Here is a 14,392-nt window from a genome sequence, read left to right as displayed (position 1 = left end):
GCGCCAAGGGGGAGTCCTACTTGGACTCCTAGTGCAAGTTGGATTCGCCCCCACCTTTTCCTTCCAACGGAGGGGGAAAGAGGGAAGGAGAGGAGAGGAAGAGGGAAAGGGGGCCATGCCCCCTCCCCTTCCTATTCGGACTCCCCTTTGGGGGGGCTCCCCTTTGTGGGTTGTCCCCTCTTCTCTTCCATGGCCCATGGGGCCCATGATTTCCCCCTGGGGGGTTCCAGTAACCCCTCGGTACTCCGATAAAATACCCAAATCACTCGGAACCATTCCGATGTCCGAATACAACCTTCCAATATACAAATCTTTACCTCTAGACCATTTTGAGGCTCCTTGTCATTTCCGTAATCTCATCCGGGACTCCGAACAAACTTCGGTCACCAAAACACATAACTCATAATACAAATCGTCATCGAACGTTAAGCGTGCGGACCCTACGGGTTCGAGAACTATGTAGACATGACCAAGACACATCTCCGGGAAATAACCAATAGAGGAACCTGGATGCTCATATTGGCTCCTACATATTCTACGAATATCTTTACCGGTCAAACCGCATAACAACATATGTCGTTCCATTTGTCATCGGTATGTTACTTGCCCGAGATTCGATCATCGGTATCCTCATACCTAGTTCAATCTCGTTACCAGAAAGTCTCTTTACTCGTTCCGTAATGCATCCTCCCGCTACTAACTCATTAGTCACATTGCTTGCAAGGCTTATAGTGATGTGCATTACCAAGAGGGCCTAGAGATACCTCTCCGATACTCGGAGTGACAAATCCTAATCTCGATCTATGCCAACTCAACAAACACCTTCGGAGACACCTGTAGAGCATCTTTATAATCACCTAGCTACGTTGTGACGTTTGATAGCGCACAAGGTGTTCCTCCGGTATTCGAGAGTTGCATAATCTCATAGTTAGAGGAATATGTATAAGTCATGAAGAAAGCAATAGCAATAGCAATAAAACTAAACGATCATAATGCTAAGCTAACGGATGTGTCTTGTCCATCACGTCATTCTCTAATGATGTGATCCTGTTCATCAAATGACAACACATGTATATGGCCAGGAAACATAACCATCTTTGATCAACGAGCTAGTCAAGTAGAGGCATACTAGGGACACTCTGTTTGTCTTATGTATTCACACATGTACTAAGTTTCCTTTAATACAATTCTAGCATGAATAATAAACATTTATCATGATATAAGGAAATATAAATAACAACTTTATTATTGCCTCTAGGGCATATTTCCTTCAATCCTGACACCAATCAGATCTGAATCTTAGTCAGATATAATGGTTGGAACATATTTCCAGGAGTTATAACTTTATATGACCCGGTAAGGTGATGTCATGCCTAGCACACCTGGCCGGAGGACATATTGCTTTAGTTTCCTTTTTAGCAAGGTTAGCCATCCTTCCATGAGGAAATTGTAAGACTTACTCTATAAGTTGTTTCTGATGGATCCTTTGTGAATCCGAAGTCCGACCTTGACCTTCTGACCGTGTCTATGCTATCCCGAAGCATGACTGTGGTACTCAAACATCAACAAGGGCATTGGAAGCACAATGCTAAATTTTCTTTATCGATTATCCAAACACCATTGTATCGGTAACATCGTGAAATCCCTTGCCCCTTTACTTAATTGATCGTCTACTTGCTGTCCTGACATGGATGGGAAGGAGATACTCTTGATACTCGAGTCTAACCACATTTTCCTTTCCTTGGGTTTGATTAGTATACTAATCACTTTTCCTTTCCATAATTTTGTTTAACCTTTCTTGTAATCTAACTTAACTAAGAAGTGATAATTCCCTGCTTAGGTAAGCACCTCGTTGTACAACCCTGTCAGTAAGACCCTGTTACTATTGTTGATAACATTTCGGTAACCACCGATGGACGAGAACTTTGCCTATTGGTCCACCTCGTTCAACGAGTAGGAAAATGGTTCTTACGTCCCTCGCCCTTGGTACCAATGTTGTTGCCGACATAACCGACAGGCTATTGTGACAACCTGGATTTTGCCTTCTCTCTTTTTCCGGACTTGCCCTCTCTCTTTTTCCGGACATGGTTTTCATCGTGGGTTCTGCCCTGATTTGATTTGGGTTTTGAATCATTTCATATGGACTTGTCACTTGGGAATATCCTTGACTTTCACCCAAGTGACCTATCTACCTTATTCTTCCAACAAATTCCCAAAATTTTCAAATGAATATTTTCCCTAAAAGAAAAACATTCATTTTCCTCTCTGAAACTGACTTCAGAAACTTGTGCTCCAAAGCAACCTCAATTTCTCTTGCTCAGAAAAATCTGAGATAAATCATGAATATTCTTAGAACCCTGGCCCACCTTCCCATGCAAAAATATTGCACCACTTTTTGGCATATTTTTGCTGTAGAAAATCATTTCTCTTCTGACCTAAAATCCTAGTTTGTACGAGTACCTTTTTCCTTAAGATTTTGGCCTTGATCTTTCTTAAGCTTAAGCACCCTCCTAAGAAACCCTAAACCCCCGGAGATCAGCCCTAATGGCCTTCTAGAAGGTGGTCAAACTTGGCGACCAAGTTTCTAGTCAGAAACTTGCCAACTTAGTTGAGTCCAATCTGGTCGGCCTGGGTATGAGCCATCACCTCTCCTAGACGTAACACTACACAGTCGAGTGTGTAGACAAGGTTTTGCCGCTGCTGGATGTCGTTTTGACCATGCCAGCTTGGTGACCGTGCGAGGACATGGCGCCTGACAGCGTCTCGACGCGCTCTGGCTAGTGCCTTTCCTTCTATTTCGCGTGTGCTCGTTCCAGCGCTCGCTGCCGAATACCGCACCGCGCCACAAGCCACGACCCATCACCCTTGACCACTCCCTGGCGCTCGCCGATGCCGGAGCCACCGCAGCAAGCACGGGCGCGTCACGTCCAAAACGCCACAGTGTGCGCGTGCTCTTGTCCTCTTCTCCAACCGCCTCCTATGCTCGTCCGCGAGCGTGGGCAAGCTCCTGCGTTGACGCTGAGCCTTGCCCCCTCGTGTTGGAGCTTCTCGTCGATGTTCACCGCGTGTCTAGAGCGCTCCGGCGGTGACACGTCCCCCCTCTTGCTCCGGCTATATAAAGCGACCCCACCTCGAATTCTTGCCAAGCCACACTCCACACAACCCCCACGAACACGTAGAACGACCGCAACTCGGTCGGGTAGGCCTCTGACCGTTGCCCCGACCCGAGGACTTCGACGATCCCTGCAGGCCAGCCGCCGCTCTCCAGGGTCTCTCGAGCTCAAGCAGCTGCTTGGGCGGGGCCTTGGTGGTCTGTTGGTGCTGCCTAGACACCACCAAGCCCTCGGAGCCGCCCCTAGCCGTCGTCTTCCCCCTCTCCGGCAAACTCCGTCCGCCACCAAAGCTTGTGAGCTCGAGCGCGAGCCACTCCGTCCACCTCTCGCCAAGCCACGGGTACGGGCAGGTGCGCCTCGAGCCCCGCTTCAATCGTATCCCTCTAGCCTAGCCCCAAACCCCCTCGTTGCCGGCATGAGCTCCGGCGAAGCGCCCCCCTATGATCTCGATCCCCCCTCTCTCTCCTAACGGGCGGGGCCCAGTGTCAGCCTCACCACTCGCGCCCGAAGCGGTATGAGTGGAGGCGCACTCCCGCTTTACGCCTTCGCCGTCACCCCCAGATTTCTGTTTAATTCAAATTTAATTTAGAAATTTGACTAAACTTTGACCAGCCACCATTTCTAAACCATACGTCCAAATGAATCGATTCTTTTTTGCATTGTCTTTATTACAGAAAGCTCTAGCAGCACACCAAAGGGTGGATTTTTCTCTGCTGGCTAGAATTTCTGGTGATTTTCAGAATGTGTTTTGACATTTAGTTTTGTGGTTTTAAATTATTTTTAGAAGGAGAAGCTTGTCTTGAAGCAACCTAAGAGGAGTGTGATCCTCCTCTACACTAAGGCAAGCCACACCACCATTTGGATGGTGTTATTTCAATATCTATGATTTTCTACTTGAATATGAGTTCTTATTTGAATTTAAAATTTGATAAATAAATTTGGTTGATTGTTAATTACTTTATTATGCATGATATGCTTGTTTTAGTTCCTGGTTGAATCCATGAACTTGTTTGGTTAAGTAGAGTAAGATTTTGCACTATGCATATTGCTATGGAAATTAATGGTAGTAATGTTTACTAAGTGATACTTTCATTTAAATAAAGAACTAATAAAAATATTGCTTGATGGTAAAAATGAGTTATAACCAGAGAGTTTTGATCTTTAGTGTTGCAAGTTAATTATGTGGTTAAGTTTAATCCATGAATATGAGTTGTTTGCTTTGCATGACGAGTAGTTGCATGAATTTTTTTATATCATGTTATTGATAAAAAGTTTTTATCAAAGTTAAATTGGATTAAGTTCAACTTGAATATGATGTTGATCACATCATGGTGCTACTGAATCGGGTTTTAATTCAGTGCGACCACATTTACCTAATGGGAAGGTCTTGATTCGGTCCTTTGTTGTGGCTCTCACCGGTGCCTCCCGCGAGGGAAGGTTATGGGTGTGCATACCCTGGTCCAGTAAGCAGACATAACCTTGTGTGCTCATTTTTGTTTTTATGGTACCTTGTCCCCGTTTGGGACCGTTTTGCCACGACAGTGGCCGTTGGTGTCTTTGGTAGACACGGGGCCACCCAAGACCTAGCCCTGAGAGGGAGATGGTCGGAGTGGCCGGGGTGAGTGCATGACAAAGGGAGGGTTTTGTCGGAATACTTTGGTCCACCCGAATGGGAGTGCGAGGCCAGGTATTCCGTAGTGTGGGTAAAGTGTGCTACCTCTGCAGAGTGTATTTAACCTATCGATAGCCCCGTCGTCGGTTATGGGCAAGACTCGGGAGTAAGTCACACCATGGACCAACTTTTATAATAAATCTTGCAAACTAAGTGATTGTTGTGATGCATTGTTTCGTGGTGAAACTTGAACACTCTAGGTGTTCATGAGTAATTGGTTTCAGGTGTGACCCCGGTGTGGTCACTGTTTGGTTACGAGGTAACCGTCAGGTAAGCGAGTCCGTGCGACTCGGTGCACTGTTTGGCTGTATTGCATCTGTAGTATTTCTTGCATTGATTTAACCTGATTAATTATCATGATATTGTCTGTCATCGTGCTTATGTTTGTTGTGAGCTTGCAAGTACATTCAATGTACCGACCTCATGTTATGCTAGCTTTCAGGCAAGTCGATTCGCATCGGGGCGCATCTCGTGTCTAGGCCGTGTCCACGTCGGTGTCCTTGTGCTATGGAGTTCCACTTCGCTGTTCTTCCGCTTCCGCGTAGTTCGTGTGACCGAGGCCCCAACCATGTTCATTAAATAATGTACATACTGTCCAGAAGCACCGTGTGTGCCGCTTGGCCTCGTATCTCGATGTAATATCAGACCTATGTATTCCACTAGTATTAATAAAGTGGTTGTTTCTGTACCATGTTGTTGTGTATTGCCAGAAGACTCGATCTCTGGGCTGGCAATGCAAGGTAAACCGGTTGCTCTGAGCCGGGGTGCCACAACACTTGGTATCAGAGCCACGCTGATTGTAGGACACGCTAGACCGGTAGTGCGTTAGTACAACGGTAGATAGCTTCGTTTGAGTGCTGGTAGTCATAGAGATTGGTTGTGCATTGCATGCATGTTTAATTGTTGTTATTACTAACCGTATGGTTTGTGAGTGTATATGGCACCAGTACCGTTCTTGTACCATCCTGAGCCAGCTCCGTACACATCGCAGCACCTGCTTCAGAACGTGTGGCGACGACTCTATCCAGAGGGTGCTGATCCAGAGTATCGGGTGTATCGCGAGCATTTGGCCGGTGCATTGTATGAGTATTATGCTGAGGTCACTCTACACCACAGTTCCCCATCCAGCGCTTACACTCGTTCGACTAAGGGTGGTCTTGCTTCTACGCCATCTCAGGTGGTTCAGTTTGCTGCTATCAAGGCTCTTGTAGACTTGCGCTACAACGAGGTTCACATGCACACCCACCCTAGTCTTTTCTACTACCCATCTCTGCATGAGAATGGGCGTATCCATTTTCCTTTGATTAATCCGGCGTGCGATCATCCCACTAGCCACCTTTCTCGCTACATCACTGCTAGTTATCTCCTTAACTACGAGTTAGCTCGGGAGCTTACACGCGCTCGTGAAGCTCTCGCGGGTGCTCGTATGAGGAACCCTCTGCCCGCTGTCATCTATACTTCTGCTCTAGTTCCTTCCGCCTCTGTTCCACCAGCGACCTCGCAGGGTACCGTTAACCCTCTGACGGTGAACCCTCACAGCACTCCTGCTGCATGGTCTTCTCTTGCCGCTACTCCTGCCGCTCCTATGCTTAGATCCCATCCCCCTCCTGCCCCTGAGGGAGAGCCCTCGAGGCAGCGCCAGCGCACCTCTCTTACCCCAGAGGTCTCTACTATCAGTTCAGGATCTTGGTCCGGCTCAGGAGACGAGCCTGCAGCAGCACCATCCGAGCAGTAGATCGTTAGTGTATCACTGTAGTCGTGAGCATAATGTATGGCTGTAATCGCACTTGTCATGATGCGTAGTTTCATGTACTAGGGTAGTAGACCCGTTGTGATGTTTACTTTCATGTTGGAACTATGTATAATTATGTTGGACTCTTTTATTCGACTTGGTTTTCCTTCGTCGTTTTCTTCCGGGATTTGTCATTGGCTTTTTCCCCCATTTTGGAATTTTCTCATCATGGTTGCTATGTATTGGGAAAACGAAAAATAGGATGACGCGTGGAGGCAGTAGCAGTCAAGCTGGTGAGGATGTCCATGTCCGTCGCTCCGCAAGACAGGCAGGACATTCCCCTGAGCCATACCAGCCACCTCCGCCTCCACCGCCACAACCGCCTGTTGGGGAACGTAGTAATTTCAAAAAAATTCCTACGCACACATAAGATCATGGTGATGCATAGCAACGAGAGGGGAGAGTGTGTCTACGTACCCTCGTAGACCGAATGCAGAAGAGTTAGACAACGCGGTTGATGTAGTCGTACGTCTTCACGATCCGACCAATCCAAGTACCGAAAGCACAACACCTCCGAGTTCTGCACACATTAAATTCGATGATGTCCCGCGAGCTCCGATCCAGCAAAGCTTCATAGGAGAGTTTCGTCAGCACGACGGCATGGTGATAGTGATGATGATGCTACCGACGCAGGGCTTCGCCTAAGCACCACTATGATATGATCGAGGTGGATTAATGATCAATTGTTATGTCTTTGGGGTGCCCCTACCCCTGTATATATAGGAGGGGAGGAGGAGAGGGACGGCCAAGGGGAGAGGCACGCCCAAGGGGGGGCAATCCTACTCCAAGTAGGTTTGCCCCCTCTTTCCTAGTCCTGTAGGAGAGGGGAAGGAAAGGGAGAGGAGAAGGAAAGAGGGGGCCGGCCCCCTTTGCCCTAAACCAATTCGGTTTGGGCCTTGGGGGGGGGGGCGCCCCACTCTCCCCTTGCCGCCCTCTATTTCCACCAAGGCCCATGTAGGCCCATTAAGCCCCCCGGGGGGTTCGGGTAACCCCTCGGTACTCCGGTATATGTCCGAAACCTTCAGAACCTTTCCGGTGTCCGAACATAGTCGCCCAATATATCGATCTTTACGTCTCTACCATTTCGAGACTCCTCATCATGTCTGTGATCATATCCGGGACTCCGAACTACCTTCGGTACATCAAAACACAAAAACTCATAATACTGATCGTCACCGAACTTTAAGCGTGCGGACCCTACGGGTTTGAGAACTATGTAGACATGACCGAGACACGTCTCCAGTCAATAACCAATAGCAGAACCTGGATGCTCATATTGGCTCCCACATATTCTACGAAGATCTTTATTGGTCAAACCGCATAACAACATACGTTGTTCCCTTTGTCATCGGTATGTTACTTGCCCGAGATTTGATCGTCGGTATCTCAATACCTAGTTTAATCTCGTTATCGGCAAGTCTCTTTACTCGTTTCGTAATACATCATCTCATAACTAAATCATTAGTTACAATGCTTGCAAGGTTTATAGTGATGTGCATTACCAAGTGGGTCCAAAGATACCTCTCCGACAATCGGAGTTACAAATCCTAATCTCGAAATACGCCAACTCAACAAGTACCTTCGGAGACACCTATAGAGCATCTTTATAATCACCTAGTTACATTGTGACATTTGGTAGCACACAAAGTGTTCCTCCGGTAAATGGGAATTGCATAATCTCATAGTCATAGGAACATGTATAAGTCATGAAGAAAGCAGTAGCAACAAACTAAACGATCAAGTGCTAAGCTAACGGAATGGGTCAAGTCAATCACATCATTCTCCTAATGATGTGATCCCGTTAATCAAATGACAACTCATGTCTATGGCTAGGAAACATAACCATCTTTGATCAACGAGCTAGTCAAGTAGAGGCATACTAGTGACACTCTGTTTGTCTATGTATTCAGACATGTATCATGTTTTCGGTTAATATAATTCTAGCATGAATAATAAACATTTATCATGATATAAGGAAATAAATAATAACTATATTATTGCTTCTAGGGCATATTTCCTTCAGTCTCCCACTTGCACTAGAGTCAATAATCTAGTTCACATCTTTATGTGATTAGTTCACATCTCCATGTGACTAATACCCAAAGGGTTTACTAGTGTCAATAATCTAGTTCACATCACTATGTGATTAACACCCAAAGAGTGATCATGTTTTTCTTGTGAGAGAAGTTTAGTCTATGGGTCTTCAACATTCAGATCCGTATGTATTTCGCAAATTTCTATGTCTACAATGCTCTGCATGGAGCTACTCTAGCTAATTGCTCCCACTTTCATTATGTATCCAGATCGAGACTTAGAGTCATCTAGATTGATGTAAAAGCTTGCATCGACGTAACTCTTTTACGACGAACTCTTTTATCACCTCCATAACCGAGAAATATTTCCTTAATCCTCTAAGGATCATTTTGACCGCTGTCCAGTGACCTACTCTTAGATCACTATTGTACTCCCTTGCCAAAATGATGCTAAGGTATACAATAGTACTGGTAAACATCATAGCATACTTTATAGAACCTATGACTGAGGCATAGGGAATGACTTTTCATTCTCTTTCTATTTTCTGCTGTGGTTGGGTTTTGAGTCTTTACTCAACTTCACACCTTGTAACACAGGCAAGAACTCCTTCTTTGACTGTTCCATTTTGAACTACTTCAAAATGTTGCCAAGGTATGTACTCATTGAAAAAACTTATCAAGCATCTTGATCTATATCTATAGATGTTGATGCTCAATGTGTAAGCAGCTTCATCGAGGTCTTTCTTTGAAAAACTCTTTTCAAACACTCCTTTATGATTTCCAGAAAATTCTACATTATTTCCGATCAACAATATGTCATTCACATATACTTATCAGAAATGCTGTAGTGCTCCCACTCACTTTCTTGTAAATACAGGCTTCACCGCAAGTCTGTATAAAACCATATGCTTTGATCACTTTATCAAAGCATATATTCCCACTCTGAGATGCTTGCACCAGTCCATAGATGGATCGCTGGAGCTTGCTCACTTTGTTAGCACCTTCTAGGATCGACAAAAACCTTCTGGTTGCATCATATACAACTCTTCTTTAAGAAATCCATGAAGGAATACAGTTTTGACATCCATTTGCCAGATTTCATAAAATGCGGCAACTGCTAACATGATTCGGACAGACTTTTAAGCATCGATACGAGTGAGAAAATCTCATCCTAGTTAACACTTTGAACTTGACGAAAACATTTTGCGACAATTCGAGCTTTGTAGATAGTAACACTACTATCAGCGTCCATCTTCCTCTTGAAGATCCATTTATTCTTGATGACTCACCAATCATCGGGCAAGTCAATCAAAGTCCATACTTTGTTCTCATACATGGATCCCATCTCAGATTTCATGGCCTCAAGCCATTTCGCGGAATCTGGGCTCGTCATCGCTTCCTCATAGTTCATAGGTTCATCATGGTCTAGAAACATGACTTCCAAAAAGGATTACCATACCACTTTGGTGCGGACCATACTCTGGTTGTCCTACGAGGTTCGGTAGTAACTTGATCTGAAGTTTCATGATCATCATCATTAGCTTCCTTACTAATTGGTGTAAAGATCACTGGAACTGATTTCTATGATGAACTACTTTCCAATTCGGGAGAAGGTACAATTACCTCATCAAGTTCTACATTCCTCCCACTCACTTCTTTCGAGAGAAACTCCTTCTCTAGAAAGGATCCATTTTTAGCAACGAAGATCTTGCCTTCGGATCTGTGATAGAAGGTGTACCCAACAGTTTCCTTTGGGTATTCTATGAAGACACGTTTCTCCGATTTGGGTTTGAGCTTATCAGGTTGAAACATTTTCACATAAGCATCGCAGCCCCAAACTTTAAGAAACGACAGCTTAGGTTTCTAGCCAAACCATAGTTCATATGGTGCCGTCTCAACGGATTTAGATGGTGTCCTATTTAACATGAATGCAGCTGTCTCTAATGCATAACCCCATCATGATAGTGATAAATCAGTAAGGGACATCATAGATCACACCATATCTAATAAAGTACGGTTATGACGTTCGGACACACCATTACGTTGTGGTGTTCCAGGTGGCGTGAGTTGCGAAACTATTTCGCATTGTTTCAAATGAAGACCAAACTCGTAACTCAAATATTCTCCTCCATGATCAGATCACAGAAACTTTATTTTCTTGTTATGATGACTTCCCACTTCACTCTGAAACTCTTTGAACTTTTCAAATGTTTCAGACTTATGTTTCATCAAGTAGATATACCCATATCTGCTCAAATCATCTATGAAGGTCAGAAAATAACGGTACCCGCCGCGAGCCTCAACACTCATCGGACCGCATACATCAGTATGTATTATTTCCAATAAGTCAGTTGCTCGCTCCATTGTTTCGGAGAACAGAGTCTTAGTCATCTTGCCCATGAGGCATGGTTCGCAAGCATCAACTGATTCATAATAAAGTGATTCCAAAAACCCATCAGCATGGATTTTCTTCATGTGCTTTACACCAATATGACCTAAACGGTAGTGCTACAAATTGAAGGAAATATGCCCTAGAGGCAATAATAAAGTTATTATTTATTTCCTTATATCATGATAAATGTTTATTATTCATGCTAGAATTGTATTAACCAGGAACATAATACATGTGTGAATACATAGACAAAAACAGAGAGTCACTAGTATGCCTCTACTTGAATAGCTCGTTAATCAAAGATGGTTATGTTTCCTAACCATAGACATGAGTTGTCATTTGATTAACGGGATCACATCATTAGGAGAATGATGTGATTGACTTGACCCATTCCGTTAGCTTAGCACTTGATCGTTTAGTTTGTTGCTATTGCTTTCTTCATAACTTATACATGTTCCTATGACTTTGAGATTATGCAACTCCCGTTTACCAGAGGAGCACTTTGTGTGCTACCAAACGTCACAACATAACTGGGTGATTATAAAGGTGCTCTACAAGTGTCTCCGAAGGTACTTGTTGGGTTGGCGTATTTCGAGATTAGGATTTGTCACTCCGATTGTCGGAGAGGTATCTCTGGGCCCTCTCGGTAATGCACATCACTCAAGCCTTGCAAGCATTGCAATTAATAAGTTAGTTGCAGGATGATGTATTATGGAACGAGTAAAGAGACTTGCCAGTAACGAGATTGAACTAGATTTTGAGATACCGACGATCGAATCTCGGGCAAGTAACATACCGATGACAAAGGGAACACCGTATGTTGTTATGAGGTCTAACCGATAAAGACCTTCATAGAATATGTAGGAGCCAATATGAGCATCCAGGTTCCGCTATTGGTTATTGACCGGAGACGTGTCTCGGTCATGTCTACATAGTTCTCGAACCCGTAGGGTCCGCACGCTTAAAGTTCGGTGACGATCGTAATTAGGGTTTTTGTGTTTTGATGTACCGAAGGTTGTTCGGAGTCCCGGATGTGATCACGAACATGACGAGGAGTCTCGAAATGGTCGAGACATAAAGATTGATATATTGGAAGCCTATATTTGGATATCGGAAATGTTCCGGGTGAAATCGGGATTTTACCGGAGTACCGGGGGGGTTACTGGAACCCCCCCGGGGGTTATTGGGCCTACATGGGCCATAAGTGAGAAGAGGAGGGCCGGCCAGGGCAGGCCGTGCGCCCCCTCCCCCCTAGTCCGAATAGGACAAGGAAGGGGGGGGGGGGGCGGCGCCCCCCTTTCCTCTTTCTCCCTTCCTCCTTCCTTTTCCAACAAGGCAAGAGGGGGGAGTCCTACTCCCGGTTGGAGTAGGACTCCTCCAGGCGCACCCATAGGGCCGGCCGCACCTCCCCCTCTCCCTCCTTTATATACTGAGGCAAGGGGGCACCCCATGACACACAAGTTGATCCTCGTGATCGTTCCTTAGCCGTGTGCGGTGCCCCCTTCCACCATATTCACCTCGGTCATATCGTAACGGTGCTTAGGCGAAGCCCTGCGTCGGTAGAAAATCATCACCGTCATCATGCCGTCGTGCTGACAAAACTCTCCCTCAACATTTTGCTGGATTGGAACTCGAGGGACGTCACCGAGTTGAACGTGTGCAGAACTCGGAGGTGTCGTACGTTCGGTACTTGGATCGGTCGGATCGGGAAGACGTACGACTACTTCCTCTACGTTGTGTCAACACTTCCGTTGGCGGTCTACGAGGGTACGTAGACAACACTCTCCCCTCTCGTTGCTATGCATCACCATGATCTTGCGTGTGCGTAGGAATTTTTTTGAAATTACTACGTTCCCCAACAGTGGCATCCGAGCCTAGGTTTTATGCGTTGATGTTGTGCACGAGTAGAACACAAGTGAGTTGTGGGCGATATAAGTCATACTGCTTACCAGCATGTCATACTTTGGTTCGGCGATATTGTTGGATGAAGCGGCCCGGACCGACATTACGCGTACGCTTACGCGAGACTGGTTCTACCGACGTGCTTTGCACACAGGTGGCTGGCGGGTGTCAGTTTCTCCAACTTTAGTTGAACCAAGTGTGGCTACGCCCGGTCTTTGCGAAGATTAAAACAACACCAACTTGACAAACTATCATTGTGGTTTTCATGCATAGGTAAGAATGGTTCTTGCTAAGCCCGTAGCAGCCACGTAAAACTTGCACCAACAAAGTAGAGGACGTCTAACTTGTTTTTGCAGGGCATGTTGTGATGTGATATGGTCAAGACATAATGCTAAATTTTATTGTATGAGATGATCATGTTTTGTAACCGAGTTATCGGCAACTGGTAGGAGCCATATGGTTGTCGTTTTATTGTATGCAATGCAATTGCGCTGTAATGCTTTACTTTATCACTAAGCGGTAGCGATAGTCGTGGAAGCATAAGATTGGCGAGACGACAACGACGCTATGATGGTGATCAAGGTGTCGCACCGGTGACGATGGTGATCATGAAGGTGCTTCGGAGATGGAGATCACAAGCACAAGATGATGATGGCCATATCATATCACTTATATTGATTGCATGTGATGTATCTCTTTTATGCATCTTATCTTGCTTTGATTGATGGTAGCATTATAAGATGATCCCCCACTAAATTATCAAAGTATAAGTGTTCTCCCTGAGTATGCACCATTGCGAAAGTTCTTCGTGCCGAGACACCACGTGATGATCGGGTGTGATAGGCTCTACGTTCAAATACAACGGGTGCAAAACAGTTGCACACGCGAAATACTCAGGTTTAACTTGACGAGCCTAGCATATAACAGATATGGCCTCGGAACACGGAGACCGAAAGGTCGAGCATGAATCATATAGTAGATATGATCAACATATTGATGTTCACCATTGATACTACTCCATCTCACGTGATGATCGGACATGGTTTAGTTGATTTGGATCACGTGATCACTTAGAGGATTAGAGGGATATCTTTCTAAGTGGGAGTTCTTAAGTAATATGATTTATTGAACTTAAATTTATCATGAACTTAGTACCTGATAGTATCTTGCTTGTCTATGTTTGATTGTAGATAGATGGCTCATGCTGTTGTTCCGTTGAATTTTAATGCGTTACTTGAGAAAGCAAAGTTGAAAGATGACGGTAGCAATTACACGGACTGGGTCCGTAACTTGAGGATTATCCTCATTGTTGCACAAAAGAATTACGTCCTGGAAGCACCGCTAAGTGCCAAGCCTGCTGCAGGAGCGACACCAGATGTTATGAACATCTGGCAGAGCAAAGCTGATGACTACTCGATAGTTCAGTGTCCATGCTTTACGGCTTAGAACCGGGTCTTCAACGATGTTTTGAACGTCATCGAGCATATG

The sequence above is a fragment of the Triticum dicoccoides genome, chromosome 5A (genome assembly GCF_002162155.2).
Source record: "Triticum dicoccoides isolate Atlit2015 ecotype Zavitan chromosome 5A, WEW_v2.0, whole genome shotgun sequence".
In the NCBI taxonomy this organism is placed as follows: Eukaryota; Viridiplantae; Streptophyta; class Magnoliopsida; order Poales; family Poaceae; genus Triticum; species Triticum dicoccoides.
Note: the sequence above shows the minus strand (reverse complement) of the source record.